This window comes from Lepisma saccharinum, chromosome 1 (genome assembly GCF_977018435.1).
Source record: "Lepisma saccharinum chromosome 1, izLepSacc3.1, whole genome shotgun sequence".
Classification (NCBI taxonomy): Eukaryota; Metazoa; Arthropoda; class Insecta; order Zygentoma; family Lepismatidae; genus Lepisma; species Lepisma saccharinum.
Genome location: NC_139229.1, coordinates 56,343,384 through 56,349,383, shown reverse-complemented (window position 1 = coordinate 56,349,383; position 6,000 = coordinate 56,343,384).

Here is a 6,000-nt window from a genome sequence, read left to right as displayed (position 1 = left end):
GACAATCTGTAAAGATGGACGAGCAATTTGAAGAACGTTGTAGGAGAATTATAAAAAAAAAAAGAAAATAAATTGGCTCGAAAGAAAATATGGTAATCAACGCGTAATGAACAAGCTTTTTAATGAACTCGGGTATTCATATTCATGCACGAGATACGTAGGTTTCATTCATAAAAAAATATTTTGTTCAACTAAATATATCAAATAATTAATGCACTTGTCACTATAAAGATTTTCATTATCGGCTAATCATATTTATTACGAAAAAATCTCATCGTCTTGCATAAATATCTTAAGTCCTTAGCTTTTTATAGCGGGTGTTGAGGGACTTTTGAATTACCCTGTAGGCCCTTGTATGTAACTTTGTCAACATGAGATCAAGAATTATACACACACATATGCAATATATATATATATAATGTGTGTGTGTGTGTGTGTGTGTGTGTGTGTGTGTAAATGTAGGTAGGTAGAGGGGGCCCTTTCATATTATTTTGCGGTGGGGGGCGAAGATTTGTAGATCCAGCACTGATCAAGAGGATATGTAACTAAATATGTATTATAAAAGTATGTAATAATAATAATAATAATCGAGTATCCAAGCAATTTCAAGATTTATGCTAGATATTTAGTGATTAGCACATCGCGCTACGACGCCAGAGGTCTGGGTTTTGAATCCTGGCCTGAGCATGGATGTTTGTGAGTGTCCATTCATCAATTTCATCATATCATCACTCATCCCCATCTTGCCAAATTAGCCAAAAGTGGCACAAACGCGAAGTAAAATAAAGCAAATCAATCAATCATATTCAACATAATTTTAAGGACATACGTTGTTAAAATTAAAATTTGTATCAAATTTAAAAACTAAAGAAAGCGCAGCAACGTGTATATATTTAAGAAACCAATTTTGTCAAATATTAATTACTTTTCACGTCGGAAATTATTGTAGAATATGTAAATGTAGGGGCATATTCAAGAAAAATGAATGCATACAGGACTTACTTATGTTTTGTTACGGAGTACTTGTTGTACAAGCAAACATATTGTGTAGCTCGCTACGTACAGGAAAGTAGATTTCTTGTCCACCGATGACAAGTTTCTAGATGTTTTGCTTTCACCCAAAAGCGAAACGAAAATATGGTAACCAGAAGCGGGTGGATGGACTCTAGCATATTTTGGATAAATAACAGTTCCCGTATATATATATATATATATATATATATATATATATATATATATATATATATATATATATATATATATATATTCTTCATTCTGTCTTTCGACTTTACAGTCAATTTTAGGTGACCATAAGCATTATGGTCATCTCATTGATTAGAAAATATGACATCACATTTTGTCTGAGAGTTGTTGCAGATACCCTTGTGCCTTGTAGAGATACATTCAGAACATACAGTTTGTGGAAAATATTAGAAAAGTATGCCAATTTCTGTACAAAGGAACTATCAATGAAGTTTTCAGCATTGCAATGGTTTTCTTCTACAAGTACTGAGTGCAGTTTCTGTCTCAGTTCAAAAACACAGGAGATGACCATTGAACAATCAACGTGATTTGCAGTTATACAGAAGAAGAAATCGATATTTTTAATTAACACATTTTAAACTATCAGAAAAAGTAAATTTTTTTTATGGAGTTCTGGCGCCTCCCCACCGAAAGTTTGACACCTCCATAGGGAGGCGTGCCTCACAGTTTGAATACCACTGGGTTAGGTACTTGCAGTTTTCCTTCTAAGTAAGAGAGCCTCCCAGATGGCGTAGTAGTAGCGTCGTCGCCTTGCGATCAAGGGGTCCCGGGTTCGATACACGGTGGAGGCACATAATGTTTTGGATCCCACTCTAAACTGTAGGTCCAGTCCCGATTAGCCTTACTGTGCTTAAAGTGGACTTAAAACACCAACTCACTTCTAAGTAAGATACAGTACATATTTCTCTTCTTCCTATAAGGGTATCTAATTTGAGAAGTTTCAATATGCTATCGTATCCGTACTCAGTATTTATGATTTTATTTGATTTTGTTTATTTAGCGTCGCTTTTCTGACGATTTTGGCTAATCGCGACGATGAAAATGATGATATGATAAAATTTATGAAGGGACACTCACAAAGAACAACCATGCCTAGACCTGCATTCGAACCCGGGACCCCTGGCGTTGTGGTGATCTCTAAACCACTCCGCGCTCAGTATTTATCGTCTAGTAGGATTGCACAAATACGGACTTCATAAACCACGGACATAATACGTACACAGAGACAAAAAGTTTATTTGAAATAACTAAAAATTAGTTTCTGTCAACAAAATATTTGTTTAAATAGCCAACAAACACAAGATTGTTTCTTTACCAAATTCAAATTCTTCCAGCAATCGTGCATATTTGTCCAGAGTTACCAAAACATGTGGTCCAAATTACTAAATTTAGCAAAGGTTACCAAGTGTTTCGTCGCAAACCTGCGACCCTTCAGCTTCATCATCACACCCTCCCTACAACTCAGATCTTTCGCCTTGGGATTTTTTAAAATATTTTCAGTGAGATGATGAAGCTGAAGGCTCGAAGGCTTGCATCGGACGCAGACGTTCAGGAAGAGGTGACACAAATTCTGAATCAGAAACCAAGAGGCTTATTCGAGTGTGTGGTAAGTCTTGTTAGTCAGTTGGGCGAATTACTCAGTGTTGGCAAGGCAGTACTTTCCGACATAATCGCCTCGGCTTTAGTTTGACTAACCCTTGAAGATATGTCTATTAAGAATAAATTCCTAAAGTCGTACGTTATTTTTTATTCCACATCCTATCTAACCGCAAAGAGTGAACTGAAGAATCGATTTTGAAATACACAATGTAATATTTTCGAAATGAACAATCCTTCTCAAGAACTTTCCTTGTAGTATCTGAATGAAAAATAATTAATAGATCAATCATTGTGAAATGGCCGCTTTAATATGCCATGACAGTATGTTAATGTACCAACTTATCATTGTCTACATTGATCTACAGAATAGTACGTAAGTGGGAGTAAGTAATAATGACAAGAAAGTATAGGGCATTGTTTGCTTTTGAAACTTACAAAAACCAAGTAAACATATTCACTCCCATAAGTATGGGTCATATCAAAGTATCCAATATATTGTCTCATAGACATATCGACGTGTTGCTTGTCAGACCAAAACCTTTATTTTACTTCAAACTGGTCTTTCCAACTTTAACTTTTTCCAACGAAGCAAACTATTGATATTCCATTTGTGCAGGTATGTTAGCACACAAACGAAGCGAATGTGAGACATTCACGTGACACTATGCGTTGTACCGCAGTCATATTATTTAGTTTGTGTATGTATGTGTGTGTGTGTGTGATCGTACAAGAATCATGTACACGGAGAGAGGGGGAGAGCACCCACTCAGGCAACCCAGTCTATCTAAGAAATACTAGATAGATAATTGTACTTGTAGCAAGAGCCTTATGAAATTGAGTTCAGTCTGTTGTGCAAGAACCAAGTCCTCCAAGCTTCTTTCAGTTTCATAACATGTGGCTATCACATACTCCCTTTCCTCATTCATTTCCCATAGTTGCAATAACTGCGTGCCTTTATGTACAGCAAACATAATACGTGTAAATAATGCAATCTTTATCGCACATGGAGAAAATTATTCAGTTTCCATATAAGTATATACATTCTTGGTAAGGGGATCTCTCCTCGTACACAGTGAACAGTGCAAGATAGCCATGTGTGTTGATGCATCTATTAATTTTAACTCATTCGTTATACTTGTACTCACATTTTGGAAGTCAGTTTTCAAAAGTTATCCGATATCACAACCTATACGCGGAGACAGAGTAAGATGACCTTGTGAGCATGCTATATGCAGAGGCGTCGTGTGGGGAAAGGGGGAACCGTGGGAATGTTTCCCCAAGTTCACTCAAGAACATGTGTTTGGTATAAGGCTTTTCTTCCAAACAAATGTTTTATCCAGTATGCACCTGAATTCAGTAATGGAGAGAATACCCACTTTCCCAAAACAAAAAGAGGTTTATTTGCACGCAGTACGTAATAAGCTTCGTTACCTTTCAACTGTTAGGAATACACCATTACAGGCACATACAAATATATACATACGTATACTATGTATGTATATATAAGAGAGAGGTCAACATCTTTTAATGTTATGCAAGAGTATGAATAATCAAATTTATGATAGTCAGTTGTAGCTGGTACCTGTATTTGAAAACAAACGAATTGTAGTTTCGTACGATTACAGGCACCTCTCTTTATTGCTTTTTGTAGGTTTACGCATCGTACAGTTCAATTATTTTCTAAAATGACCAGCAGGTGATTTTCACAACCCCACAGCTATACTAACGCCACCTGTAGCTACAACTTCGAATTAAGTTCATCTACTTGGTTCTCAATATTCGTCGTTCTGCCTGAACTTGACCTACCTCACATCATACGCATGCTGTTAAAATAACATTTTTCAGGTTTGTTTACAATTCAAAGGGGGGTAATGGGACTTTTGGTACACCCTGTACAATAAATCGACGGTCGAAACAATATGTACGTTACTATCTCGCTTGGTATTGCGTTCAAAGATGTCTGTTTTGTATGTGCAAGGATAACCTTTCAGTGCTTAGAAATCTACTGATACTGTTTCAGTTTTGATCTCGAATTTCACGAATGTAATGCATATCGTTATGCGATACGTCTTCTGTTAACGTTAAAAAAAATGCACCATGATTTTTCTTCGATGATCTGACAAATGTAGGAAGCAAATGTTTGAATAGCATAAGTTGCAAATGAACTTACGAGAAACTATAAAGTCGAACCAGTGATCCTACTCTTTATGCCTTCGTACCTACCTTGCAGTAATCTTTCTTCTTTTCCTTAAATATCCTAGGATGAGCATCTAAAATTAAAATTTCTATAGATTTGCAAATTCTAAAGCAAGATTGTAATTGCTGTGAAGAAAGCAATTGTACAGAGAACCCTGGTCAGGTTATATATAAAAGATAGTCATTAGAATCAGTAAACCTACATAACTTTTATTAACTGGGTTTGAACAATAAAGTCTGTTTCATATAATTTGGACTTCTATGAACATTCCATTGGGAAGGCTAATGTGTTTTGAAATTCAAGCGTGGGTATGTATTGACTTTTGAACCGACCATTACTATATACAATTCTGAATTATTGAAAGTTTGTTAAAACGCTTGAACTGTTCGGTAAATAGTTTTTCATTTTGACACTTGTCTGGAGAAGACTCAAAGCATTTAATAATTGCTAAACGAACTGTACCTTTAAAATTAACTTGTACGAAAAAGATATGATAAAGATGTAAATGGCAAATCTCTTAAATAATTTGTAGTTTAAAGGATGTAAAACACTTTATGAACCTAAGTTTGAAGCAAACCGCGACAAAAGTTGAATGAATGTCAGCGTCTTTTATTGAAAACATATTAAGTTTTATGAATTTGTTGCTCAATTGGCAGTTTTAAATGTACTTCATATTGAACGCGCGTCTTTTTAGAAAGGGATTGTTGAAATATGGTTATTGTTACAAAGATTGTTCGTTGCTTTTCTCTGTGACCGACGGTTTTCTACATGTGATTATACTCAGGATTTCTAACATTTTAAATATTTTTTTTTGTTCTGTACAGGTCCCTTTACACTCTTACACTTTTAATTTTCCAAGGGACATTTTACACCCCTTTTTTAACTCTTAGCTTAGAATTGTAGATAAAGGGCTATTTTCCCGTACACACCATACGTGCCGACGCACCCAAAACTTTTAAATCAATGAATCAATCAGATTTTCTAACATAAGTAAATTGTACGAATTTTTTCAAAATCAAAATCCAGACTACGTCATTTAACGAGAACTAAACTGTTTTGGCCTATCTTGATTTATAAGTGTTGATATTTGTATGCAAATGGTAAGTTTAAAAAAAAGTACAATTAGCCTTTTTCATTACTAGAGACAAACTGTTTGAACG